Genomic DNA, 13342 nt, shown 5'->3' with positions numbered 1-13342 from the left:
TGAACATACTTGGCCCTTGTGCCTGGAATATATACCCTCCCCATAAACCCATCTCAGAATGGCACTTATTTTTTAGGATTTTGCAAGGCAAATCAGGTTAAGTGGCTTGCCCAAGGCCACACAGCTAGGCAATTATTAAGTGTCTGAGCCCGGATTTGAATCAGGTAGTCCTGACTCCAGGGCCAGTGCTTTATCTACTGCACCACCTAGCCGCCCCTAGTTTTTCTTTAAAAGAAAAGTGAGGGCCCTTCTCTTCCATTTTGATAGGTGTGACATTTTGTTAAGATATCTTAACAAAAAAAAAATTTAATCACTCTGGACTAAGAATTCACAAGCCATTCATAACAATTTGGGCACTCACCCATGATATTAATATAAATCTCTTTTCCTGGTATTTTCCCCCAGAAGAACACAAGGAAAAAATGCATGCAAATGACTTAATTTCAAGCCCACTTTCTTGGTGTTCTTTGCTGGGGAAATATCTCAGAGATTTCTGGGAAGATTGACTCAGGTTTGGAGCCAAGAGTGATTAAAATGATGAGGTTAATAATCACAGTAAAGGGGTGAATCCCTAGGGTGGCATTGGTGACCAGAACCACCCTGGACTGGCTAAGGAGTCCTCCAGGTGCCAAATCTATCCCAAAGGAGAGGCCAGAGGATAATAGCATGCCCCAAAAGGAGGGAGGGGTATTTACGTTCCCCCTCTAGGAATTTTCCAAAAATCTTAAAGTGGGAAGCTTACCCCTAGACTTTGGAGGAGGGAGCTATGTGTTCAGTAGCTGGAAGCCAAGGAAGCCGGGAGGAAGGAAGCCAATTGGATCCAGTCTGATGTGTGAGTGAGTTTGAATGTTTTCTTGGGAATATATGTGTTTGCTCTATGTCCTGTCTCGTGTAAATGTCTGTGTTAATTTTTTCTGGATCTAGGGTCTCCATCTAAGTTTTAAACTGGGGGAGCTAGGACTTTGCCTGAGGAGTTTCAGAAAATGGGGGGGGGTAAGTCTGTAGCATCCTCCTCATGGAGTTCAGCCCCTCCCTCGCTGAGCTGGTGGTAGCTGTACTTGTGTGTGGAGTTAAAGAGAAAAGGGGGGGGATTTTAAAGAGAACACTGATTTGGAGGAGTTTAAGAGAGAAAGAACTTTTAAGGAAAAGATTATGAGGGGAATTAAATAACCTAGGTTGTTGAATTAGTTTGGGATTTTAAACTCTAGTGTAACACCTTTGAGTTAAAGGAAAATGCTGTTGTGTTAACTAAGAAGAAAAAATATCTATATTATCAGGAATATTTATTAATTTATTTTGGGAAAATGCTCTAATCCATTTTAATATTAAGCCTAATAATATTAACCAGTGTATTTTTTTTTGGATGGAGTTTTTGGAATATGAATGTTGGATTCTTTGTACAAAGTACTCTAAAGCTTTTATCAAACTAAAGTGATGGGGAGTTTAGTTGTAATTGCATTGGGGTTTTAAATGTAAGAGACTGGATTAGGAGAGGTTCTGGGTAAAGAGGCCTGGAAGACAAAGGTATAAAGATAGTGGATTATTCATTTTGCTCTTGATATAAGGTGAACGAGACACTTAAATAAGAATCGTGTGTTTAATGTAAATTAAGGATATATGTTTAATTTTAACGAAGTCAAGAATGTGAACTTCTCTCTTGGTAACAACAGGCAGCTGATGGGGCGGGCTCTGACTGATGACTGAACAAATTGGAATATGTGGTCTCACTGTAAGGTAACTTATTTTTGAGTAAGATGTATTTATCAGTTTTGTGATATTCTTTTGTAACTACAAAGAGATTATATTTACAATATTTAGCTATCTCTTGTGAATATGAAAGATATTTAAATACTCTATTGTTAAAGTTTAAGATTAACATGTGATTGCTTTAAAGGACAATAAGGGAAATATCAAAAATTACGATCCCTTTTGGGCTAGATATGTGAGTTCATGGGTAATGTAATAATGTAAGGATTGATTTGTACAATCTAGTAACTTGTGTGTTATTCTTATGGTTGTTTTGCTATTTTGGAACTGATAACACATGTTGGAAATTTAAAGTCACCTAAGATGGTCTAATGGTTTTAAAGAAATCTGAAAGTAATTTGTATGTTAGGGGGAAGCTAGGTGGAGCAGTGGATAGAGACCTGAGTTCAAATCAGACCTTAGACACTTAATGATTACCTAGCTATGTAACCTTTAGGTAGGGGAGTCATTAATTGGGGCCTCATTAAGACTATAATTGGAATTTAGTGAATTGGACTCATATATATTCTAATTAGGTAAAACAACCATTTTAGATCATGGGACTTTTAATCAATTTTCTCTTTGTGTTATATACCAGGATGGTCAGCAAAAAGGAAGTGTTACTAGGTCATTGTGTTCTTAAAGCCAAGGAAGCCAATGGGCTGAGAATGTGTAGTGACAGGGATGTATGGCCGAAGGGGAAACTTGTCAGGGAAGCCTGAGATTTGGCCTCAGGTCCAGGACCTCTGTCTGGACACTGACTTTCAATAATTATAGCTATAAAAGAATTTTCCTTTGATGTCCTGGATCTTTATAGTAACTAAGCAAATCTAGTAAAGAAGCTTTAGGTGAATTACATTTAATAGCTAGATAGGATAGGTGTGTGGCTCTGACAACTGCTCTCAACTCCATGTAAAGATAGGAATTATGTTTCCTTAGTTTTTATGTTAGAGGGAATGTTTAGGTAAGAGAAAGAATGGGAATTTCTTAGGATAATTAACAGTTTCAAGGTCTAGTTTAAGGAAAGGACTGCATCAAATAAGTACATCAAAGGAAAAGGAAAATCTATGGTATACATTTGGGAATATTTTGGATTAAAAAATTCATTTTGGTTAAAATGTTTGAATCATTATTGTAATGAGAGCAAAAGTTTAAGAAATGTACCTACTTCATCTTAAGATAATGGGATAATTCTCATTGGGAGTTTTCTCATGTTGTAAACACTTATGGAAGTTTCTTGTGTCGAAGTGAAGTATGTATGTCACTATGACAGTGAGTAAGGCAAAATATAAATTGTAATAAGCTCCAAAATCTCATTGTCTTGGGATGAAAACATGTGTTTTGATCTGAGTAAAATGTTAAGTGGTTTATTTACCAGAAGACAAGTCACCTGAGTTGGAGAGGACTTTTTTGAAACAGATTCAAAAAATGCAGAAGGACATTGGATGTCTCCAGGGGAGAAGAGAAGAGAAGGAGAGACATTGAACCAGTTCACATTCACCATCTCTCATCTATGGGTACATTGTAGGGGGGGTGGTCTGTACCTGTAACTTCTGCCTGATTCTGTAAGTATGACATCCCCACTCATGCCCCTCTACTTATGGAAAGGAGGAGGAGGAGAGGCAGGGTGAATATGTTTTCCATGGAGGGAAATGGAGGTAAAGATTATTGTGTGACATGATTATAACCTACATGAGTCTAGGGAGAGACCTATCTCTGATTTAGAGAATGGGGCATTAGGAATGGCGGGAGGAGAATCTAGCTGACAAGTCATTGCCCAGTCTTGTGTTGCGGCTAAATGTTGGACTTGCAGTAGTCCACAGCAGTTTGAGAATTGGCCTTGGTTGCCAGTTCCCCTGGTCCAGCCTAGATTCTCAGTTCCTGGTCAGAGATGGACTGTGGCACAGGATTCTTATCCATAGAAGTGAAACACCAGTGGCATATGGCTGAGTAAGTTCAGGGTGACTGTTCTTTACACCAATCTGGCCAGGATATTTTCCTGGGGAGTAGCAAAGATCTGGACATGTCCAGAAGCAGGATACATGAATTCTGGACTGTACAACTTAAAGAGATAGGTGGACCGAGACTCATGTGGGATGTAATGATGGGACCTGGATCTCTTGTAATGATGTGCAAACTAGGGGACTTGTTAAAGGAAACTGTGATTATGAGTTAGCATAGACTTGCAAGGAAAGTGTGGAAATGGATAATTGCAAGGAAAATAATTCAAGGAACATTACTAGATATATTAACTACTCTTCAGGTTGGTCCAATGGCACAAAATCAAGGATTTATTTTGATCACTTTTGGAGCCAGTAAGACCTGTCCAAAGACATTGGTATACAAACTTGCCATTGAAAGGAGGTACAGCAATTTTGAAAATGTACCTATTTTCATGATGATCATATGATTTATTTAGGAAGGCCCCTTGGAAGTAAGGATGAACAGTATTATCCATTTGTTGGAAAATGGGAAGCTATATTCCTGGAAGACCAACCAGCACTAAAGGGATGTTATTGGATTTGTAGGACTGCTGCCTACACCCATTTATCCAAAGGGTTGGTCAGGAAGTTGTTTTCTAGACTTAAGAGCCTACTACCTGGGCACAGGATGGGAGTGGGGCTAGAAACTCCAATTTATATCCTGATTAGATTCTAAATTGTAGTGTGAAAATTACCAATTAGGCAGCTAGGGTCTTGGTTAAGCCATGCAAACAAATCTGTTGATTGGAGAAGGAGAAGTTTGTGGCAAATTGAATCTATCAAGTTATTGCCTAATGATAGATGTCAATATGCAAGTAGTAAAAGACATCAAAAAACTGACGTGTGCTTCCACACAAACTTGATGATGAGGAAGTAAAAATCTTAATAGAAGAAAATCAGTTATGTCAATATAGCAAGGACTGTGATTCAAAAAAAGATATCACCAATAAAGTGTGGAACCCCACATTCTTATTAAAAAAGAAAAGGGAAAAAATTGTGAGAACTATGTGTGTGTTTGGGAGATTGTGAATATGAAGGAAGGATTGTTAGTTTACATTACAAAGACTAGGGTCTGCCTATATTGTTGCCTATGAGCAGGTACTGAGTTAAGAAAAAAAATTTAGCCTCCATTTGATCAAAAACCGATGAGATTGCCCCATCTGTTTTTAACAACCTAGAGTCTTGACCTTCATCTTTGAGCATGCTTAAAGTACAATTTAAAAAAAAGTAAAATTTACAAAGTAAAATTAGTACAATGAGTAGGGCAGGGGAAATGTAAGGGAGCTAATTGGATTGGGACCAGTCTATGGTTGGCATAAGGGGACAGGAACAAAGCCTTTCAAAGGGCATAAAAGGTCTTGCATTTTGGGATTTCTCCATCCCTCTTCTGTTTTGAGAGGTGTGTCATTTTGTTAAGATATCCTAATTTAAAAATATTGTAAACACTCTAGGGGGGAAAAAAAGACTATGTGGCTCAAGTCTACCTCAATTATTCTGGCTGTTACACACTGAACATATAAGTCATGAAAATCTTCAAATCTTTGTTCTTTTCTTCCTATTGACTACCACTATTCATCTGTGCCTTCCCTAGTTCATATTCATGCAGCTGATATTGGATGCCTAAGGGTGAACTTACATTTTTGCCTTATTGAATTTATAGTTCTTTGATTCATCCCAATACCTTAGCTGGGTAAAAGCTATTGAAATCATAACTGTCAAAGAGAACAAGAGTTGTCCCAACTTCTTATGTGTGCAAATATGATCAGTATATTTTGAAGCTACTTCTCACTAAGATTTTGAGAATCTGCTCACTCTTAAATTTATTTTGCTTGTAAGTTCCTTGAGGCTAGATACTTCATTTTTATCTTTAGATTTCAATGCATACTACCTTGCATGTTGTAGACTTGGAGCATGTTTATTGAGTCCTATTGAAATAGGAAAATTTTAAAGATCATAAAGCACAAAAGAAATACTTGAGGACTGGAGATAGAAAAGTGAACAGAAATTAGAAAGCAAACTTCTTTCAAATATATGTATTTAAGTTTGAATATTAAAATAATGAAAAATACATAAATCATGTGAGGGAATTAGTTGCATTAGTTCAGAGTTAGATCCTTTATTTTCATGTGGCAATGCCTGCACTACTGATAATGTACTTTAAAAAACACTGTCCCAGACCTATGAAGCATATTATCTAAAATAACTCAGATGTGGAAGATGGAAAGATAACAGAATTAAAACTATACCACAGAATTTTATAAATACCAACATGGCAGAATCACAGAATTTCTCATAACATTTCAGAGTGTGAAAAAAGATTTGCTAGCACAATTCACAAAGGCAACATACCTGAAAAAGGGCCAACTAACCTTTGTTTGATGATTTCCTATACAGGGGACCTTAAGTCCTTCCCATTTCTCTTTTGCAGAGTTCTAATTGCTAGGAATTTTGTTTGTTCTTTCCTAACACTAAACCTGCATTTTCCTCTTCTCAGTTTCTATCCAGTGATCCTATTTATGCCTTTTAAGGCTAATAGAATAATGAATAAAAATTTCTTTGCATATAGCTGGAAAAATAAATTGTTCAAAAAAGAAAAAAGATGATTTTTAAGAAAGAACAATGAATATATCAACAAGAACAAAACAATTTATCAAGTACTTGCTATATGCAAAACAATGTTCTGTGCTTTAGCTATACAAAGAAAAAACTAAGAAACTGACTTTCTAAATGTGGGAAGAGAGAGCTTCTAAAGTGAGCTAACATCGTGCTAAAATGGTCATAGAAGCCAGGATTTATGTGGCCACATGGTTTAAAATGTCGTAGAAAGTGACATGTTGGCTTAGAACTGGAAATGATAAAGTGAACACTCATTTGTGATAACCAATGATCCCAATATCCCAGGATCCCAGGTAAAGAAACCAAGTTTCAATAGATAGAGGAGGAGGATGTGAAGAATGTGGGCACTGTGATTTGAAAGTGGCTTGGAAAAAGAGATCAAGTTTATTCTTTTTGTTTGAAACATTAAATGCAATGAAAGAGAATTTTGGGAAGATATATATATATATATATATATATATATATATATATATATACATATATATAATTTAGACAACTGCATAAAAAAGTCAGATTCAGGGGATCTGTTACAAAGTAAGCCTTGAAAACAAGAATAACAAATTGCAATTTTAGCACAGATGTAAACTAGCTATAAAACCATGAGATAAATACCTTCACCTTTCAGTGTTAGACCCCTCTTAGAGTTCTATATTTTAGATGATCAGCTTATCTGTATGGTGAAAGGAATTTCCACAATAGGAGTTCCTTGAAACAGTGAAATCACATAGACAGGAAAAAATATCCATTTTGAGAAAAAAAAATCTTCAGCTAGATTGTGAGATAGCAGAATCAGTCTGAAAAGCATTTATTAAGCTGAATAGAAGCTGAAAGGGTCTTAGTGATGAGCTAGTAGCAATTTTCAGAGAAAAGCCTCCCAAGTAATAATGGATTAATCAATGATTTGTTTGTAGAGAACACTGGAAAATACAGCTATCCTGGGGTGGTCTGATGGCAGAGGGACAGTACTTTCCTAGGAGAACCACAAATAACAGGATTAGTGAAGAGAAGGAAGTCAGAAAGTGGGTGGTTTCACCAGCTGATAAAAAAAAGACCTAATACTCATGGATGTCTTTGCAAAGAGCCTGTAAATCCTCAACTAGAGCCCAGGCAAAGCTGATATAACTCTTCCTCTGTGACTTCCTCATGTCCCTCAAGCTGCACGTTGACCTTACTGCGACTCCTCTTCATCTCTCAGACTGTCTTGTCTGTTCATTTTAATCTGATTTCAGCTGTATAAATTACTGTGCTGAGAAGGAAAGGAAAGGTTTAGATTGAGGAGATTCACCTTTATTCTGTAACTAGAAAAAAAATGTCAAGAGGAGAATCTTTATTCTCTGACCTGGTCATATGTAAGAAATGAATTCTCTCTCATAGTTAATTTTTGAAATGTATTCTTTTGTTTATTTGGGGTGTTTTTAAAAATCAGTACTCAGAAATATAGCAGAATGCTCATTTCTTCCTCAAAAGAGCTGTCTGGGCTGAGACTGTATTCTATAAATATCCTAGAGATCATTTTTCAAAATTGTAAATGTTTTTGATTATTAGTCTGTGAAGAATGTGTTTAGAATAATAGTAATTGGTGAGAGAAAGCAATTTCCCACAGTTTGCTAGCTAGATGGAGAGAGTGCTAGACATGCAAACCTGGAATCAGGGAGAACTGAGTTCATATCCTGCCTCAGACACTTATTAACTCCATGACCCTAAGAAAATTATTCTAACTGTCCAGGACTCAGTTTTCCTTATCTATAAAAATGGGCATAATAAAAGCACCTTCCTAAGTTTTTTTTTTAAATGAGATATAATTATTGTACTTTCAAAATTTTAAAGCATTTTCTGCATTAGTTATCAACATCATCACCATCATCATCATCATCTTCAGCAGCAGAAGCATTTTTTGACAGCATCCTAGTGATGTTTTCAATCTCTGACTGTACTATTTGAAGAATCAACTGACATGTGACCCTAGGAAATTTACTACATAAGGGAAAAAAACTGAGAGTAATGAAATGCTAAGTGGTTTCTAGTGGTTCTTGTCTCTTGCTTAAAATAGAAAAAGTGTTATGCATCTCAGTTCATGAATTCTTTTTTGCAGGAACTTGAAATTTCATATCTCGAAAAGACATTATAGTTTGAATTATGTCCCATGTCTTTATCTCATATATTTCAAGGATACTTTATTTCTTGTTGGGACTAAATAGAGATCAAACCTTACCTGTCTTCTTATGTGATTTTCACCTGAAAAACAGAACAAAACATTACTGTGAAGTCACCCTGATGGTAAAACTCTGAATTAAGCTGAGTTGGTCCTCAAATAAAAATATGTGTAGTCTACAAATGAACCACAGTTAAAGTGAGAAAATTGCTGAATTTGGCAGCACATTAACTGGATTCAAATCACTGTATCTTCCTTTTGGTTTTACCAAAATAAAAACCCAAGAAAAAAAACAAAAAAGTTTCCTCATATGTAGTGTTGTAATAAACAATTTCTAAACTTTCTGCCAGCACTTAATTTCTGATCATGTAACATCTTGAGTTAAACATCACAGATGAACAATGCACAGACTCAGAAAAAAAGAGGTTTTCATTTGGAAATTTCCATAATATTTCAAAGATATCCAAGAAGACTTAAATTTTTAAAAACATTTATACCTTTTTTAAAATAAAAAAACACTAATATTCTTTTGGTAATATTATATGGCACAATGTCTCTGAGGAATGAAAATTTTGGGTGACCAGAAATGAAAGAGATTTTCATGATGCATGTAACTAGGTTGAAGCCTATGAATAATGCTTTGTTTATGAATCAGAAGTGAAGCAAAGGACATCACATGAAATATCTATGATCAGAGAAGAAAGTAACTTGATCATACATATTGTGACAGCAAGAATAATAAATGAACAGTCCTAGTGCTTTGTCACTTTCCATGATATTTTGAAAAATCCATAGGAAATCCACGCAAGTTGGTTGACTTTATGGAAGATTTATGGGAAGAAATAAGCTAGATTTACAAAGACAAAAAGTTAGCAAGTGTTTTATTAAGCATTTATTTTACTTTAGACACTGGGAATAAGGATATACATAAAAAGTTAAATAGTACCTGACTTTTAAAAGCTTACATTCCTTTTTTTGTTTTTGTTTTTTGCAAGACAATGGGGTTAAGTGATTTGTCCAGTTGTCACACAGCAGGTAATTGTTAAGTGTCTGATACTGGATTTGAACTCTGGTCTTCTTGACTGCAGAGTCAGGTCTCTATCCACTGCCCTACCTAGCTGCTCACCTGCAGTGAACCAACTCCTAGAGAATTATGGATTAATGTTTTGGTGATCATAAGGAAAATAAACATTGTATATATTAGATGTTCATTTTAATGAAACTCATGCCTTTGTCATTTAGTCTTTGGTAGTAACTTAAAACTTTTTTTCAGTTTTGTTAACAGAATTTTCAGTTTTGAAGTTTAATAAGTCTAATCACTTTTACTTTCTCATAAAATATATTCTAATAATTACTGATGTAATTGTGAATCTTATCCTATAACTCCTATGAGTATATTATAGTGTTGATGATAAAAAACAAACACACTCAACTTAATTTCCAAAAGAATATGAAAACAAAAGTTTTTATATATATGCTGTATTGGTGCTGATCCAAAGTCATACAAATCTCAACAATTTGTTTCAATACAATAAACATCTATTGAGCCTCAATTATATACATTGTCCACTATGTGGTACAGAGAGAAATAAGGAATTTGGATAAATCAGCACCATTAATTATTCTTGGCTTAGTTTAGAGGAAAATAGTTTAGCCCCTATACAAATAGGTATCACACAAAATTGTGCATGCTAAATGAATATCAGTGAGATAAACACATGGATCCATGAGGTCTAAGGTAAAGACCATACTAACTGAGGAAAGTGAGAGAAGGCTTATTGATGAATCTAGGATTTGAATTGTGTTTCCAAAAAAAAAAAATGAAAATCCGTACATATGGTTGAGGGTAATTCTTTCTAAATCTGGGTAATAAACTACATGAGCAACAGTATGAAAGTGAGAAACTATGGGCTGTTTATAATGAAAGAAAACAATCTTGCTTAGTTAGACAAGAGAGTGGTGGGTTATTGAAGGCTCTAATTACCTCTCCCTAATGAAGATTAATTTAGTAGTAGGAAAAGTTTTTTGAAGATGAGCAATATGAACATATCTAAGCCAGTCAGTACATTTGAAGTTAGTTAGCAAGTCAATGAACTTTTATTAATTACTTGCTGTTTGCTGAGCACTGTGATAAGAGTTAGGGAATCAAGAAAAGGAAAAGGCATAGCCCCAACCCTCAAAAGTTTACATTTTAAGGAAGAAGAAAAACAAGAAAATATGTAGATTTAAGATATATACAATGTAGATGAATTAATCTCAGGGGAAAAATTTCAGCTGTTGAAGGTGTTAGACAAAGGAGACAAAGTATTCTTAAAGAAGGTAGAATTTAAGCTGACTCTTGAAAAAAAGCTAGAGAATCAAGGATGGAGATGACAAAAGAGGGCATTTCAAACACCCAGAGAAAAGGCCCAGCTTAGGAGAAATATGTCATGTTCTAGGAATTGCAAGTTGACTAGTTTTCTGGATCTGAAGAGTACCAGAATGGGAGTAATTTGTAAGAAGACAAGAACAATATTGAGATGTATTATAAAGGGCTTTAAAAGCTAAATAGTCTTTTGAAAAGATTTTAAATATGCTTTTATGTACTTATGCTACTAGAATTAATTTAAATATTAATTAGATTACTAAAATTCATTTAAATTTCTAATTTTTCTAAGGAATTTATAAAGGATTTAAATTTGAGACTGTAAGTAATAGGGGATCATTGGAATTTTTTGAGTAGGTTGTGACACGGTCAACTTAGGACTTCATTTTGCAGTGAAGTGGCAGCTGACCTATAGTGGGGAGAGATGGGGCAGAGAGATCAATCAGAAGATTATTTCATGAGCCCAGCAATGAGGTGACTAGGGCCTCCAACTTAGTTCAACTTACATGAGTGAAGAGAAGAATACATATATGAGAAATGTGATTTGGCAAAAAGATTAGATATGTAGAGTGAGTACAAATCCAGAGTTGAAGTTCACACCAAGTTTGTGAACCTTAGGGACTTGAATATGGTGGTACTCTTGATAGAAACAGGGAAATAAGGAATACAGAAGGGCTTGGGGGGAAGACAATGAGAGCAATATTAGACAATGACACTTTGAGTTTGAGATGTCAATTGGATTTCTAGTTTGAATTGCCATTCCAAGTTGATGATAATATGAAACTAGAAAGTAAGAGTAAGCTGTATAAATGTATTTGAGAATCATGCACATAGTTATTATAATTAAATCATTGGCAGATAATGTGCTCACTAAGTAAAGCACATAGAGGGAAAAGAGAACGAGATTCAGGACAAAGACCTAGAAGGTAGCTACTATTATTGAGCATGACCTGGAGGAAGATTTAGCAAAGGAGAATGAAGAGAGGTAGGAAAGGAGGACAACAAAGAGAAAAAAGTATCATAAATACCTGGACAGAAGACAGTAGGCATAAGAGGATAGTAATTGGAAATGTGAAAAGCTACAGAAAAGGCAATAAAGAGGAGGTCTGTCATTAGATTTGATAATCTGTAGATATTTAAAACTTTGGAGAGTGTAATTTCAATAAGTTTGTGATGTTGAAAGCTAAGTTATATTCCCCAGTTGATAAATCTTCAAAAAGATATGAACAGAGTTTTTAATTGAAGAAATTAAAGCTATATATATATATATATATATGATCATATGAAAAAATACCACAAATTATTATTGATTAGAGAAATTCAAATTAACACAACTCTGATGTATCATCTCATACCTATCAGATTGGCCAAGATGAGAAAAAGGAAAAATGATCAATGTTGGAGAGGTGGTGGGAGAACTGGAACATTGATGCTTTGCTGGTGGAGTTGTGAATGGATCCAAACTTTCTGGAGAGCAATATGGAACTATACCCAAAGGACAATAAAACTGTTCATACCCTTTGACCCAGCAATTCCAATTCTAGTTTTATATCCAGAAGAAATTATTTTAAAAACAGGGAAAAGTCCTATATGTTCCAAAGTATTCATTGTAGTTCTTTTTGTAGTGGCAAAGAAATGGAAGTTGAGGGGATGCCCATCAATTGGGGAATGGTTAACAAATTATGGTACATGAAAATGATTCACCAAATTCTTTTTTTTAGGTTTTTTTTTTTTTTGAAAGGCAAACGGGGTTAAGTGGCTTGCCCAAGGCCACACGGCTAGGTAATTATTAAGTGTCTGAGACCAGATTTGAACCCAGGTACTCCTGACTCCAGGGCCGGTGCTTTATTCATTGCACCACCTAGCCGCCCCCACCAAATTCTTAATAGTATGGCACAGACTGAAAGAACTGCAGTAGTAGTTCACCATCCTATAAGAGAAAAAAAGAAATTCTCCTCTTTCAGCTAATTTATTCTCTCTTAGTCATTAATTAATTTGCCAAGCAGACGAGAGGATACAAAGGCAAACATGAAATACTTTTATAGAAGTCTCAACAAATAATTATCCAAACTCTGATGAAAATGCTTCAGTAAGAACAGCTTAATACTTCCTGAGGTAGTCAATTCCATTCTTTTTTCTTTTTTGGTTCACTCTAATTGTTAAGATATGGCTCTCCATTTGAAGTAACAGTAGATAACATTAAATACATGAGAGTCTACCTGTCAAGACAAACCCAGAAAAATTATGGGCACAACTACAAAACATTTTTCACACAAATAAAGTCAGATCTAAACATTTGGAAAAAATATTAATGAGTTGGACAAACTTAAATAATAAAAATGTTATTTCTATCTTTTCAGTGTCATACCATTTAAACTACCAAAACCCATCTTATAGAGATAGAAAAATAATTTTAAAAAATCAGACAGAGGAACAAAAAATCAAGAATATCAAGGGAAGTAATGAAAAAAGAAAACTGCC

This window comes from Macrotis lagotis, chromosome 8, assembly GCF_037893015.1.
Source record: "Macrotis lagotis isolate mMagLag1 chromosome 8, bilby.v1.9.chrom.fasta, whole genome shotgun sequence".
NCBI lineage: Eukaryota > Metazoa > Chordata > Mammalia > Peramelemorphia > Peramelidae > Macrotis > Macrotis lagotis.
The sequence above is the reverse complement of the archived record's forward strand: the minus strand, read 5'-3'. Positions refer to the sequence as shown.